The sequence below is a fragment of the Trichosurus vulpecula genome, chromosome 2 (assembly GCF_011100635.1).
Source record: "Trichosurus vulpecula isolate mTriVul1 chromosome 2, mTriVul1.pri, whole genome shotgun sequence".
Taxonomy (NCBI): Eukaryota; Metazoa; Chordata; class Mammalia; order Diprotodontia; family Phalangeridae; genus Trichosurus; species Trichosurus vulpecula.
Genome location: NC_050574.1, coordinates 67948682 through 67965665, shown reverse-complemented (window position 1 = coordinate 67965665; position 16984 = coordinate 67948682). Strand labels below are relative to the sequence as shown.

The following is a 16984-nucleotide window of genomic DNA, read 5'->3' as shown; positions in this document are numbered from 1 at the left end:
ATGTAACTCATTAAGAAAAATCTAGCAAGGAGCAGGGGCCCTGGGCACAGTTCCAGGGCAAAGAAGAGTGTTAGTGCTTGCAGTTGCAGGAGAACAGGGGCCCTTTCTGGTTAAAGACCAGAACAAATACCAGAAGAGCAATGACCACACCTCTCTTTGGATCACCCCACCTTCTAAGCACTGAAAATGTGCACACCCCCAGAACTAGCTCTGAAAACAGCATCATGAAAATGCAGTGCCTTCCCACCCCCAGGTGGGCAGAGCCCAACTTTTAACAAAGTCAAGAAATAGCCTGGAAAAATGAGCAAATGATGATAACAACAAAAAAACAAACTTGACCATAAAAAGTTATTACAGTGGTAGGGAAGACCAAGACACAAACTGAGAAGAATACAATAATGCAAAAAACAGCTACAACCAAAGTTTCAAGGAAAAATGCTAATGGGACACAAGTCCAACAAGAATGCCTGTGAGAGTTAAAGAAAGAGAAAAGATTGGTAGAGGAAAAATTGGAAAAAGAAATGAGAGTGATGCAAGAAAATTATAAAGAGAATTAACAGCTCGCTAGAAGAAGCACAAAAAATATTAAAGAAAATAACACTTTAAAAAACATAATTGGCTTAATGGAAAAGGAGGTACAAAAATTCTCTGAAGAAAGAACTCTTCAAAAAGCAGAATTAGCCAAATGGAAAAACAGGTACAAAAGCTCATTGAAAAAACTAATTCCTTGGGCAAGTGGAAGCTAATGACTTCATAAGACATCAGTGAACAATAAAATAAAGTCAAAAGGATGAAAAAATAGGAGAAAATGTGAAATACCTCATTGGAAATACAACTGACCTGGAAAATAGTTCAAGGAGAAATAATTTAAGAATTGTTGGGCTACCAGAAAGCCATGATTAAAAAAAGATCCCAGATATCATAATTCAAGAAATTATAAAGGAAAACTGCCCCCAAAATCTTAGATACAGAGGGTAAAATAGAAATGGAAAGAATCCACTGATCACCTCCTGAAAGAGATCCCAAAATGAAAACTCCCAGAAATATTATGGCCAAATTCTAGAGCTCCCAAGTCAAGGAGAAAATATTGCAAGCAGCCTGAAACAATTCAAATGTCGTGGAGTCACAATAAGCATCACGCAAGATTTAGCAGCTTCCACATTAAAGGAACAGAGGGCTTGGGATATGATATTCTAGAAGGTGAAGGACATAGGATTATAACCAGGAATAACCTACTTAGCAAACTGAGTATAATCCTTCTGGGAGGGGAGGAATGGATATTTAATGAAATAGAGGACTTTCAGGCATTCGTGATGAAAGGACCAGAGCTGAATAGAAAATTTGACATCCAAACACAAGACTCAAGGAAAGCATAAAAAGGTAAACATGAAAGGGAAATTAAGGAACTCAGTAAGGTTAAACTGTTTACATTCCTATATGGGAAGATGATTCATGTAACTCCTAAGACCTTTATCATTATTAAGGCAGTTAAAAGGAGTTTACACAGACATAGGGCATGGCTATGAGTCTATTATATTGGGATGATCTCTAAAAAAGAAATGAAGGGGTAAGAAAGAGGAATGTACTGGGAGAAAGGAGAGATAAAATGGGGAAAGTGTGCCCACATAAGAGTTACACAAAGAAGAGCTTTGAACCTCCCTCTTATCTATCTTACCCAATAGGGAACTAGGAGGGAAAGGGGATAAGAGAAAGGGGGGATGATAAAAGGGAGGGTAAATTAATGTTAGTTAGAAGCAAAATAGACTTTTGAGGAAGGTCAGGATAAAAAAGAGAAGAATTAACAGAAGAAAATGGGTTGAAGGAAATACACAGTAATCATAAAACAGAAACAGATAGCAGAATGGATTGGAATTCAGAATCCAACAATATGTTGTTTATAAGAGACACACTTGATACAGAAACACACACAGTTAACCTGAGAAATGCTCTAAATCACAATTGATTAGAGAAATGCAAATTAAAATAACTCTGAGGTACCACCTCACACCTCCTGACACATTCAGGAGACGATGAGGGAAAATAGGTACACTAATACACTGTTGGTGCAGTAGTGAACTGGTCCAGCTCTTCTGGAGAACAATTTTGAAATGTGCCCAAAGGGCTATAATACTTTAACCCAGCAATACCACTAATAGGTCTTTACCCCAAAGAGATCAAAGGAAAAGGATCTGTAGGTACAAACATATTTACATAGCATCTCTTTTTGTGGTGGCAAAGAATTGGAAATTGAGGGGATGCTTATCAATTGGGGAATGGCTGACCAAGATGTGGCATATGATTGTGATGGAGTACTATTGTGCTGTAAGAAATGACAAGGAGAGTGGTTTCAGAAAAACATGGCAAGACTTATATGAACTGATGCAAAGTTGAAGCGAGAAGAACCAGGGGATCATTGTGCATAGTAATAGCAATGTGGTAATGATGATCAGCTGTGAAAGACTTGGCTACCTCTGATTAATACAGTGATCCAAGACAGTTCCAAAGGATTCATGATGAAAAAATGCTATTCACCTCCAGAGAGAGAACTGATGAACTGAGTGCAAACTGAAGTATAATTTTCTTCCTGTCTTTATTTTTCATTGCTTTTTTTTTCAATATGGCTATATGTTTTGCCTGATTTCACATATATAATTGATATATTGCTTGACTTCTCAGTGGGTATGGGAGGAGGTGGGAGAGAGGGAGAAAATTTGAAACTCAAAATTTTAAAAGAAAAGAATGTTTAAATAAATAAATGAATGAATGGATGGATGAAAAATCTAGTAAACCACCACTTTGCTACAGAGAATATTTGAGGAATAGAACACCTTGTGCCTTGAATCAAATGCATCATTCCCCCAGATGTTGCTAAACACAGAATGTCAAATTTTAAATTCTGAATTCTCCTTTTCCAGTCTCCATTCCAACCTTCAGGCATTTCCTACAGTCTTTGTCTCCACCTCAATCTTTTACTCTTAGATCAAATGCCTTTGCAAATGTATATTGTCATTTTTTCCCTGACGGACACTAGGCCATAGCCAAGTTTTGTTTATCAGTTAAGAATTCAATCTCATTGCGAATTGAGCCTGTTAGCAAGAAAATGTGCCGATGATTGGAAATAGGGTATACATTATATATTAAACTTTTTAAAAAAGGTTATAGCAAAGTATTCTCAAGTACTAAACGGTCCAATTCTTAATTCATAATCATAACTGTGACTAACATTTAAAGGAGAAGTTACTTTATGTAGGGATTTTTAAACAAAAATAATTTTGTTTTATCCACTGGATAATTCTTTACAAGAATGGGGGACTGGCTTTGATTTTATCAAGCCCCTCATAGTGTAAGTATAGCTGTAAAAATGTAAAGTTGTTGTAAAAACTGGTAGGCTATATTTGAAACCGCCACAAGATGCTGATATTATTCCATGGAAATCTGTTTCTTTATATCTCTGTGTGTCTATCTCCTGATAAACATATGGCTGTATCTTTTTCTATGTTTCTGTTGCTTTATGTCTCTTTGTCTCTCAGTCATATGTGTTTTTACCCAGGTGTACCTTGCCTAGTGTTGCCCCAGTCAACCTAATGTCTCAAAAACATGTTTAAGACATTATAACTAAACTCCTTCATGATGTCCTCAACCCTGTTACTATTCTAAACCAGTAATCTGAGGTCATCTCAAACCAGCTCCCTAACCCGATGCCCTTCCTCTTTAGCATGATGTTGACCTGGGCAGCTTTTCCTCTGCTCTTAGAATGGATAACTGTGACTTGTCTAGCTGTAATGGTGACTCTAGCTCTGCTGTGTTCAGCCTTGTTCCTATGAAACTAACTGCCCTCCTCCTCATCATCAACCTGCTGTTGCTACCAGAAGCATTTTAGGTTTAACCTGAAATTATTTTCATGAAACCAGCTAATAACATTTGGCAAAGCCTGCTCGTTATACTGTCTGATACAGTATCCCCCTCCCCTTTTTTTATGAATGACATAACTTGTTACTAAAAATAACCTTAAAATAACTAAAAAATACAAGGTATTTTTTTCATAGGAACTTGCTTAGTAAATTCATTAACTTCAAAATTTATGAAATTCAATAGTATAATTTAAATAAGCAAAATAAATGAACCCTGGTAATATCATGCCAACTATATTAGTTATGTGTGGGTGTGGGTGTGGCTATGGCTTTGAAAGGTACAATTGGCTGGTGGTACTCCTTCTGCCCCTTCATGCCTTGTATGGGGAAAAAGGAAAGCAGAATCTTTCCCAGGCCTTTTCTATCTCTTGTAGAGGGTGTGATGTAGGGTGTCACCTTTTCTCTAATCATTGTCCTCTCTAGTTTGTGGAATTTTTATCAAATGAATTTATATTAGGCAAAAAGTTTGTAATACAATCACAATAGCTCGGAGCTCCCAGTTCAGAAAATTTCTAACAGTAAGGCAGAGGTTTGGCTTTCTACTTCAATTTAAATTTATTCTTATCTTTAGATAATCTTTGGCTTCTATGTGTTTGAGGCCAAAAGTCAGGATACAAGAAATGTTTAGGCAAGAGAAGCAAGCAGAATATATTACAGTGTCTATTATGGACGGCCATGGAGTGGGGGAGCTGAGAACAGAATAGAGCTTTGTTTAATACGTCCTCCAGGCCTTAAAGGAGTTGCTGTTCCAGGAAGCTTGAGCACTGAGATACCTGGAGGGGTCTAGTGGCCCTTCTCAATCTCATCCTTTTCTACTGCAGTTCAGCCTTCCTTTTAATTTCTCCTCTCCATTTGTCTTTTTCACCTGTTTGCTCCTGCGCCGCTAATTCTTTCCATTGCAGCTGGTTAAGTTCTAAGCAGAGGTTGGCATGCTGTCTCCCCACTGCTTCCCCCCCACTCCTACTTGAAGTCCCCACTCCTTCTTCTGAGTCTAGGTCTCAGAAACAGTTTCTGTCCCTTGAAGAGCTCCAGGACATAACTCAAGTCCACCTTTTGGGCTCCAAGATTGTAATAGCTTCAAATTGCTTTCAAAACTGAGAGAAGGAGTATTTGTTCCTCTGAATTGTAAATGCCAGGAAACCAATCAGTTCTCAAACACCTATTAAAATAAGATTTTAGAGCTGGAAGAGACATGGTATTATCTAGTCCAGCCCTCTCATTTCATAGATGAAACCCAGGGAGTTTAAGTGTCTAGCCTAAGGTAACACAGCTAATGAATAGCAGAACTGAAGCAGGTCTCCTAATGTCCAGGCTAATTCTTTTACTAGCATGCTGTACATATTACTGCTCAATTTGGGTCTGCATTTTAAAATTTCATAATGGTCTTTTTGACCTACTCTCGATGGCAAATTAAACAGCAGGGAAGACTTCAACTTATTGTGTGGATCTTTTCTATTGTTCCCCTAGAAAGTTAGGAAAAACCATGGACAGAATCGGAATGGGGAGCTGGGAGGTGGGAGGGGAGCTATGCAGCTTTTGTTAGGTGCTAAACATAGACTCACTCAATCACTTTGAACAGGGATTAAATGTCATGAGATTTTGAACTACATATATTTTCTAACTGTATAGTTCTTTTGTTTTTATAATTTGCTCCTCCCAGAGATTGAACTTAAGGAAATTGAAGGAATGCTGGATCAGGAGGGCTTATCAGAAATAGCTCAGAGCAGTCCCAGTGAACAGATTGCATATTTATTGGTTGAGAGAACAACACTGTTGGAGAAACTGGAACTGGCTGATCCCAAGTTAAATTCATATAACTCTGTGAGTCATGGACTTCAGGAAGTTCGTCTTAAGGTATGCCAGGATTAACTTTGAACCCAAACAATAAATTAATGGTTAAAAATAAATGCTCTCCTCCCCCCCACCTCACCAAGATAAAAATGTAGCCACTTTCTCAATTATCTGTGCCAATAGAAGAGAACAATAAATGAAAAAAAAGTTTTTGGTTTGCCTTTGAAATGTTTCATTTATATGAAATTGTTTTTTATTGTAGAAGAACTATCCTTATAATTAAATTTTGTTTAGGTTAATGATACAGTTGCTTTGTATTCCTTGCTCATAAACTTACTGAGAAAGTCATTTTAACTATTAAAGGTTAGAATATGACCTAGGAATCCTACTTTGGCAAGATTTAACTTATGTATTCAGACAAAATTATACTTTTCTGCCTTTATGATGCATCAGCAATGTCTAGAATGTTACCACCATTGATTTATTTATTTGGGTCCAAATAGCATTCTCCCTACTCCCAAAAGATTACTGACATTTGTTTCACTTAATTCATCTTTTGGTATCAGGATGAATTTGAACAAATCCAGACATTAGAAGATGGACTTCAGAAACAACAGGAATCCTTGCAGTGGCCAAAAGAAACTCTGAATAAGGTAAAATGTTTTTATAGTTTTTTTCCTTTAATTTCAGTATAACAGTTCTAAATTGTCTTTTACCTAAAAGTAGATTAAAATACAAAATCTGACTATAAAATAAAAATGAATGATTTTTTTATAGATGGACCATACTTCACATCTGAACGAATATTGTCCTTTTTTCAGTATTATTCCTTTCAAAGCAGTTTCTTTGTGAAGTTTTGCATTTATTCCAGATTCTGCTATTTCTTAAAACATTTTTGAACTACTGCTTGGGAATGACTTCAAGGCCTGGGCATATCTTTTGAATATCCTCTATGACTGTAGTTCTACATGCTTGTAGGGCGGATTTGAGTTTTTGAAAGAGCCAAAAAAAATCCTACAGAGCAATATTTGGTAAATGAGTTTGTTGTGTCCTGTTCTCCTGTGGGAGCTGAGAGAGAGAGTAAGCACAAAACAGAGACTGAGGCGAAAGAGAGAAAGTAAGTCATAGGGAAATGGAGGGTTAATGTAAGTCAACTAAGAGTGTCCAAATGAACAAACTGAAAGCCAATCCAGAGGTCAAAGACAGACATCCACAAAGTAACAGCCCCAGGGAGCTGGGCAGAAAAATTTAGTTTGAATTCTGGAATTAGGTCCAGAGTCAAGGTCGGAGGTGGGGGTGTGCTGAAGGACAGCTTCACAACAAGTAGAATCAGGAACTTATCCTGAAAGGAGAAGCACAAGGCTTTGAATAATGACAGTTTGCTTTATGCAGAGAATCTGCTCAAAGCCATGGCTTTTTATAGCTGTGCCCTACTGTGGCCGTCTTCCCACCCCAACAGGAGGCAGTGGGGTGCGTAGAGAAGATGGAGAGGGTGAGCGGGAGAGAGGATTCTGCCTCAAACGTTGGCTAGCTGTGTGGCTCAGGACAAATCATTTAAGCTCCATGAAGCTCAGTTTCTTCAACCATAAAATGGGGAGAATAATAGCACTTATTTAGTAGGTTTATTGTGAAGACCCAAGGAGATGTTAGTGAAGTGCTTTGTAACTGTCAGCTATTATCCTTCTCCCCAGCTCAGCTGAACACAGTACAGTGCACTTGGATATTGCCCCTCCTCCTAGAATATTTCTGTAGAGCCCGAGGCCATGACTTTGTAGTGAAAGGCTTCCATCGACTCAAGTTATTAAAGATTTGGTGGGCTGCAATATCAGTTAAGTTGGGACTTTCTTGCTGTTTTAAAATGATTGTGTCTTTGAGTCTTACTAGGTGCTAAGCCTCAGGCCCAAACCCCAATTAGGCGCTAAACCTATGTGAGTGTGAATTGCTAACCAAGGTGGGACCCCAGGTGGGGCTAACTAAGGGAGGCCTGATTAGATCTTTGCTCCTAAGCTTGCACCAAATCCCTAATTACTAGGCACTAAGCCTGTGTGGGTGTGAAGCTCCCAGGGTCCTAAGGGGAGGTACTAACTCCAAAGCCAATCATAAGAGCCTAAGTTCTGGTCGCTCAAATGATGTCTGATGCTGTCTGAAACTGTATAAAGAAAGGAAGACAGAGCCATTTGCTCAGGGCTCTCACTCTTGGTGGTGTGCTGATACGGAGACTCCAGGCAGCTGTACTTAAGAGCCCTCCAGCTTGCCCGGATGTCCATTCTTGGTTTTCTTGGTAACTGTGAATTGTATTTGGTCTGTTTGTGATTTGTTTGTATTTGCTATGAAGTTCAGGATGCTGGCTTTTTCCCCTGAATTAAGTGACTGATATTTGTATGCTGGGTTAAAGTAAGCTTGTTAACCCCTTAACATTGCTTTCCTTAGTAAAACAGATCAAAAGAACCTGGACTTTGGAAGCATTCTTGTTGTTGGGCTTGTATTGGTCTTTCCCCCCACAACAGCTGCTAGCAAGACTGTGGAAACATGGGCCCAGAATCCACCAAACACCCAAGACAGCCCTGTCACCTCTATGGTTCCAAGATGTCTCTGGGTATTACATCATTGAGGTTAACTTACTGCAGCAAAGACAAATGGAAAGTGGGACTATTGTAGAAAGATGTGTAATCTTAGTAAATAGGCCAAAGGGATCATCACCTACTCTACATGATCAGGAAGGGACCTATCGACCAGTGTGCAATTTCCTGGAATCTCTGTACAAACATTGGGTACCTAGCCAGACTCAACCTTTGACCTGGAAAGAAGGAAGGAAGGAAAGATGTATTAAAGGATTAATATGTACCAAGCAATGTGCTAAGTTTTAAGGATAAAAATTTCAAAAGTTTCTGCTCTCGTTCTACTTGGGGTACATAGCACATATAGAGAGTTTAGCTGCAAGGTGGATGCCAGGACCTGGAGGTCCTGAGGACATAGCTGCAGGAATGATGGCAAGGCCCCAGAGTCCATAGGATGCCTTAGCAGGTCAAATGGCCATGCATGGAAGACATGGTGATAGGAAGACTGAGTAATACTTAGAACAAGACATAGGACGAGGTCTGCTAGTCCTCAGTCTTAACCAGGATTGGAGTTGGTGACTCCCTGCTCTTCCAAGAGGTGTGAGTGGCTACGTTCAATAGGAAAGGCAGAAATAGGAGGTGGAAGAACTTGGCCTGCCACTATTAGGACATGAGTGGTCTGGAGGGTTGGACTGGAGCAGGGACTCTTAAGTTCCCTCCTTAAGTGGTAAGGATGGGGGCAACAGTGGGTGAGAGATCAGCATCTTGCAAGAATGGGGAAAAGGGAAGGGAATATTGGCAGCAAGGTTGGTGGAGAATCATTTCCTGACATACCTGCTTCTTGTTGGGCATACTAGATAGTGTCACCATTGATTCGTAGCTTTGGCTACCTACCATGTTATAACTCAGCCTGGGCAGCCTTCAAGTTCTGAACATGGAGAAAATCTAGGTGATGCACTCATAGTGAGTATAAAGGGTTTGAGGTGAACAGAATTCAGCCTTGGGCAGTAGGTTGAGTCAGTTATCTTGGTGATATGATATATTGTTCTTAAGATGCTACTTACAAATATGATTGGTTTTCTATTCATTGAAGAAGAATGATGTGCTGTGGAGAGGTAAATGTTATTTGTAGGGTGGTGATCAGGATATTGCAAAAGTATGGGATAAACTGAGGACCCTGACTGGAGGGAATGTGTGAGGGAAGATTATAGAGCCAGAAAATGAATTAAGGGAACAGATGAGTAGCTAGCTTCAATGAGGTTGAAAGGCCTTTGACAGGTGAAAATATGGATCGTTATAGTCAGATGTCCTTAAATAGACTCACTTGCTCTGAGGATTGAGGCTGTCAAACCAGCCTTATTCCATCATTCAAGAATTAGTGCTTTAGAGCAGCATTTTCTTAAGCTGTGGGTCATGACCTCATATGGGGTCCCTTAACTTAATGTGGGGGGGTCACAAAAAATTTGGCAACAGTAAAAGGTTTCTGAACACACAATGACCAAAAATTAATTCAAAATCAAACATGTAATGAATCCAGGGTGTTTCTGGTAGCATTTGCCCATGTTGCACTGTGTGACTTCACTGCAGCCTTAGCTCTGAACACCCAACATGCACACTTTGCACTGCGCATGCCATCGCACCACACAATACCAATGAATGCTGCCAGAAACACCTTGGCTCAGATTTGAGACTATTGAATGTTATGAATTGCAGTGTTTTTACTGTACATACAAAGTTTTCTACTCTTACAAAAACATAACAGTTTAATTCTGGAAAATAAAGACTTTTAATATTTTCCTACCAGCCTTTCTCAGCATATAAGTATCAAATTAGTATATCTTTAGATTGTATTGTGTTAGAATGTTTGATTTTTAAAATTGCTGTTATCTCCTTCTTTTACAGAAACATAAGTGTTTAACTGCAGCAAGTAAAGACAAAAGCCCTTTAATAATATTTATCCACTATCAATGCTGTATGTGTATGTAAGTGTGAACATCAATTTTTTAAAATTAAGCACAAACAAATGGAATTTCATACAGTAAAGCCAATATTTATTTGAGAAATTATTAGCAATATTTATATTTTAGGACAAAAAATTTTTTGGTTATGGATAAGTGGCTAAATCTAGAAGAGATAAAAATACTGGTGACAATGCAGTAGAGTTTTCGCTACCAGGTTGTATTTAACCTAAGTTGAGAAGAAAAAGAAAATGTGTCAAATCATTTTTGCAATACGGATTTACTTCTAATAATGATGATGGTGTGGAAAAACCTATTTGCTTAATTTGTAATGAAGTTTTGGCTGCAGAGAGCATGAAACCAGCCAAACTAAAACAGCATCTTAATACCAACAATGCAGCAACTGCAATAAACCAAAGGAATATTTTAAATGACTTTTAAAATCTTCAAATAAAGAAAAACAATGTTTTGAGAAATTTGTTACTGTCAATGAAAAGGATTTACTTGCATCTTATGAAACTTCTTATTTAATTGCAAAAACTAAAAAGCCCTATGCGATAGGAGAAGATCTTGTGTTACCTGCTATTAAAATGTCAAAAATAGTTCATGGTAAAAGTATAGAGATGAAATTCATAAAATTCCTTTATCAAATTATACTATTTCCAGAAGAATTTCTGAAATTGGTAATGACCAATTCCAACAGCTTATTAACGAGGCTTAAGGGCAGCCCAAAGTTTGCAATTCACTTTGATGAAACAACTGATATTCTTAACATGGCACAACTGTTACTTCATGTAAGATATGTTTATGAAGGAAGCATACAATGAGGAATTACTGTTTTGTCACCCTTTGGAAAGGCACACAAGAAGGGAAGATATATATTTTAAAGTCAATGAATTTTTCACAAATGAAGGTTTACAGTGGAAAAATTACATTGGACTCTGTTCAGATAGAGCTAGAGCAATGATAGGCAAGAATGTTGGATTTGCACTATGGATTAGAGAAATGCAAATCACAACAACTCTGAGGTACCACATCACACTTATCAGATTGGCTAACGTGACAAAACAGGAAAATTAGAAATGTTGGAGAAGTGGGAGAACTGGAACACTAGTGCATTGTTGGTGGAGTTGTGAACTGATCCAGCCATTCTGGAGAGCAATTTGGAGAGCAATATGCCCAAAAGGCTATAAAACTGTGCGTACTCTTTGACCCAGCAATACCACTTCTAGGGCTATATCACAAAGAGATCATAAAAATGGGAAAAGGACCAACATGTACAAAAATATTTGTAGCAGCTCTTTTTGTGGTGGCGAAGAATTGGAAGTTGAGGGGATGCCCATAAATTGGGGAATGACTGAACAAGTTGTGGTGTATGAATGTGATAGAATACTATTGTTCCATAAGAAATGATGAGCAGGCAGACTTCAGAAAAACCTGGAAAGACTTACATGGACTGATGCTGAGTGAAGTGAGCAGAACCAGGAGAACATTGTACACAGTAATGGCAACATTGTATGAAGACCAACTTTGTTAGACTTAGCTCTTCTCATTAATTCAAGGCTCTAAGACAGCTCCAAAAGACTCATGATGGAAAATGCTATTCACATCCAGAAAAAGAGCTATGGAGTCTGAATGCAGATTGAAGCATACTATTTGCTCTTTTTTGTTTGTTTCTTCTTTCTCATGGTTTCTTCCATTGGTTCTAATTCTTCTTTACAGTGTGACTAATGTAAAAATATATTTAATATGAATGTATATGTATAGCCTCTATCAGATTGCATACCATCTTCGAGAGGAAGGAGGGAAAATTTAGAACTCTAAAACCTTATGGAAGTGCATGTTGAAAACAACAAAAAAAAAATAAAAAAAAGAATGTTGGATTTATGGCAAAAGTTAAAGCTGGTGACAATGAACATATCCCTTTTATTTACTGCATGATCCATCAGGAGGCACTCATAGCCAAAAAAAATGTCACCAGAGTTAGATGTTGTACTTCACGATACTGTGAAAAGCATTAACTTCATTAAAAGCCATGCTCTTAACAGTTGTTTGTTTTCAAACCTTTGGAAAGACACGTAAGGTACCTCTCAAGAGGGTGAAGTTCAAGCAGATTATTGAAATTGAAAGATGAAGTTGTTATATTTTTGACTGAGCAGAAATCCAATTTTGTTATTTTTTTTCATAATGACTTATGGCTTTCAAAAGGGTTGTCAGAGATTTTCTAAAACCTCAATAATTTAAACATGGAGAAAATTGTAACATTTATGTTGAAAGATAAAGTTTTTACTAAAAAAAGTTAACATATGAAAGAATAGGGTAGAAATGGTTCTTCAGATATGTGTACAGCTACAGATGATTTTATAATTGAAAATAACCTTCCAAAAGATTTAATTATAAGAGTTATAATTGATCATCTGAAGTGCCTGGAGATACAGTTTCAGAAATACTTCTCTTCAAATTTTGATTCTAAAAACCTAAGTTGGGTTCATAAACTATACTCAATTGAAATAAAAAACCTCAGTCATCTGCCATTAAAAGTTCAAGAATTTGCTGAGTTATCAAGTGACACAAGTTTAAAACTTGAGTTTCCTAAACAATCATTAAATGAATTTTCGCTTGGGATTAGGACAGAATTTCCAACAATTTCTGAAATGGCCCTAAACATACTTCTGCCATTTTGTACTACATATTTATGTGAAGCAGCTTTCTCAGCATTGATTATAAAATCAAAATATCAATCAACTCTGAAAAACATTGAAGATGCTCTACCTCCTGCATTATCAAATACTCTGCCAAGATTTAATTCTTTATGTAAAAATAAACAAACACATTCATCTCATTAGTATGCAAATTTGCTTTTGCCTTTAATAAATGGTGAAATTATATGTATACCAAAGAATTGTTTTAAAACAAATTTCTTTATGATTTATTATCAGTAAATGTTTGATTTGTATAACCCATTTTATATGCCTATATACCCAGTGTCACATAAAAATTTCTTGGGCGAAAGGGGGTCACTAGTGGAAAAAGTTTAAGAAGTTCTGCTTTAGAGAATGGTCCAGAGCAAGTGGGAGAGCTGAGCTTGCTGCTTACTGATTTGATCTCATAGGTCTGGCTGAGGCCAAGTGCTTGTACTTTGTAGTTTTCAGGTGTATGGATCTGAGCAAGAGTTGCTGAATTAGCAAGAGATTATAGGGTTTCCCCAGGACCACACAGGGCATCATTGCCAGTTCAGTATGGAGCAGTCAAGCCTCCAGAATAAAAAAAAAAAGCTTTAGCTTCCAGAAAAAAAATTTAAGTTCAGACAATGCCTCAGTTCCAATGTACTTCTTGAATTTTGGCTCCCTAAATTTTGGCAGAATTTTTTTTGGCTTTGGCTCTTCTCTTAGCCCCTTGCTTATTGATGTTTCTAATTAAATTTAATTCAACAAACATTTATTAAATGGCTACTTTGTATAAGACTTTGTGCCAGAGGAGGTAAAAAGACAAAAATTTTAAACACAGTCTGTATGCTCAAAGAAATTGTATTTTGTTTTGTAGCCACGATGGTTACTGGCTGTAGATCAGCCTTCTCTTGTGTCTCTCAAGGTTCAGCTTCATCTTCCCCTGAAACCAATATCTTTGTCTTTACCTAGGAATTTCCCTGATTACCAGGGATGATCTTGTCTCAGGCAGGGCATGTCAGAAGGAGGGTCTTCTGAGGTGGCTGATCTGCTAGGTGTTGGAACTCTGATTTCAGCAGTAGTGCATCTGCCAGTTTGTTTCATTGCTTTGGCTTGTAGAAGGTCATAAGGTTAAATCGACTAAAACAAATAGTGCCAGCAAATCTGATATCAGTTGGGCAATTTAAAAGTATTCTAGATTTGTGTGATTTGGATGATAATGGCTGTTGATCCCATTGAGTTTGTGTCTCTTGAAAGTGGCTTGATCACCAGGAGCTCTGTGTGCCTTTCATATGGAGCTTAATAAATGCTTGATGACTGATTTCTCACGTACAGCATAATTTTTCTCCACCAAAGTCATATTGTGAAAGAAGTATTCATAGCAATATTATTGCGTGTATAAAGGGATGGCTTCTTTTGCACTATGAATTTTTTCATGAGCATCTAGATAGACCAAGATGAAGCTCATTTGATACAGTATTTATTTTGAGTGTCAGTGAGATGCTTTGGACGTATGAGGAGGTTGGTTTAAAGCATCATCAGACATGAAAACCTTGAAATGAAATTGTAACTTGTGCCCCATGAAACTTAGGAGCTGTTGTAGGCCTTTTGTCAATCTGGAGATGCAGGGGTTCCTAATTGTAGTGTGGTCTTTACCTTACATGAATATTCCTGCCTTTTGGACCAGTATGTACCTTAGGAATTCCACATCACCCTTCTTGAATTGGCAAACTTCTCTAGTCTGATGAGTAGCCTTTTCTGATGTAATCCTTGGACAATGGCTGAGATGAATTCTTTGTTCTAGATGGAAGTCTAGAAACAGACAAGAAGGTTGTTGAGAAAAACCTCCATCTCATTGTCTAGTTCTCGGAAGATAGAGATTATAAACTTCTTTAAGACTGCTGAAACATTTCATAAACTGAATTAAAATAGGAAATTTATCTGAAATGATATTTTTCCACCAATCACCTTTCCATATATAGATCAGATTCTGTACATACCTACATTCAGTTTTGTGTATCTCACCAGCCCAGTCTGTTAGCACAGTAGATTCCTGGTCCTGGCTGCTTGCAGCATATATGTAATCCTATCAAAGCCACAATTCCCTGTGCCTCATTCAACAATCTATTAAGCACCTGCTATGGATAGATCATATACTAGGACCCAGAAGTACAAAGACAAAAATAACTGCTTTCTCACAAGGAATATTCAGCCATTTTTAACAGAAAATAAGTTCCAGGACCCAGGCGAAAGAGGTAGCAGACTGGATTAACCCCTTTCACTAATTCCTATCCTGAAATTCCTACAGAGCCATGGCTTTATGCCATTTAAATTTGGCTGATCAGAAATAGCAATCCCAGCACCAAGTTTTATCATAGTCATAGGGCCGCTAGATTAGTAGCATGTCTACCTTGCTTGAACTGAACTGTATGAATGAGCCCAGAAGAAAACATGGCACCTCCCTGATCTTACCAGTACGTTGGTGTAACAGGAAAGAGGGTAAAGAAAGCCAGAAATCAAGATGGAGGCTTTGGGGAAACATATTGATTGTAGACAAAAATTAGCCCCCAACTATTTCTGCAGATAGCATCCTTATCTGTTAGGGACTTTCTGGCCTGTATCTTTTCTATACACTCTGAATTTAAATCATCTTGGCTTTTAGAATTATTTCTCACTTTAGCCTCATCTCTTCTTTGGGCTCATGTATGTAGGGACATATACTCCCTCTGAGTGGGAGAGGGCTGGAATTTTTCTAGGTGGATATGAGTGTTGCTTGACTCTCAAATTGCTTGTAGTCGATAATGGCAGTTGCTGTACTCCAGGTTCCCCAGTAGAGGGCTCCAGAGACCTTGGGAGAAGCTGCTGTCCCAGACTGCTGAAGAGTATGCAGTATATGAAGGCAGAAAACTTATTTACTTGGTAGTTAAAAATTGTCCCAGGTATCATGTAGTATCTAGAATCCCAGATGTTTTCACTACATAGGCAGGGATCCCCTCAGAGCTCCTGGACTCCAATACCAGTTCTTCATAGGCTTCCTCTCCTGGGATTCCCCATGCACCGGGACAGTTTGAGTTTCGTGGTCTCCATCCTAGCAAGACAGATTCTCCAATGGGTCCCCATTACCTCACTGGAAATAACTTCCTATTGGACAATGTGGAGGGGTTTCTTTAGGAGCTTGAGGAAACTTTTGACCTCTCTTGCCTTAGGGTTAAAAATAGGAATCAGTATGTTTGCTGGCTGTAGCAGAAACAAAGGACCACAATAGGATATGTCACATTTTCCTGAAGTCTAAGTCAAGTAAATGCCCTGTCCTGAAAGATCAGGTTTCTGGGGACTTAGCTGCCCATATGCCCACAGTAGTGGGATGGAGCTGATTAGGCTCTAGATTTGGAATCAGAAGAATCCACATCAGACACTTTCTAACTGTATGGCCTTGGACAAGCCACCTAACCTTTATGTGCCTGCCTCTTTTCCTTATGTGTAAAATGAAGGGGTTCGATTTAAGGTCCCTTCCAACTCTAAATCTATGATTCCTGTGATCATAGGTCAAGGGCCCCTAATAGATCAGTAAGAAGTCCACATGGATCCACCTGGAACAAAGCCTACGGTTCCTCAGCTTGGAGGAGTGTTAGTCCTGCTGCTGTATCCCATTCTACAGGAGCATGTCAGAAGTTTCCCTGAATAATTTGAAGAACTCCTCAATATTAACTAATAGAGGGATGGGCCCTATGGAGAGGGGATGCCCCTAGTGGGTGCTATCAGATTTTATTTCACAAAGGCCATTTTGGTCAAGGATGTGAAAAATTTCCGTAGGTGAAGGTATAGAAATAGTTTTGTTTAGCAAAGAAACTTCTGGAGATTCTCTGCCAGACCTGCAAAGTAATTTATGAAACTCACTGTTGTGATGATGATCAAGGAAGTCAATTCCACGAGCTTCCAGAGCTATCCACTCTTTTCCTTCGTTGCCTTTTAACTTGACTAGATGATGACAGTTTTCTTTGTGATTTGGCTTATTTGTGGCTCAGCATTCCTTGTTTTTGACTTCTAGGTTCCTGTCTTACTACTGGTAGTGTCAGTCTATCAACAAGCATTGAATAAGT

At 38.2% G+C, this 16984-nt stretch overlaps 1 protein-coding gene across 1 annotated transcript in view; it reads left to right on the top strand.

The window, feature by feature from the left end:
* The first annotated feature begins 6275 nt into the window (after nucleotides 1–6275).
* The window catches only part of CCDC30 (coiled-coil domain containing 30), a 145632-nt gene continuing 134923 nt past the window's right edge, over nucleotides 6276–16984 (top strand). Inside the window, exon 1 of the mRNA XM_036745742.1 lies at nucleotides 6276–6355. The gene's annotated coding sequence lies outside the window, so the exon portion shown is untranslated. The remainder of the gene's footprint in view (nucleotides 6356–16984) is intronic.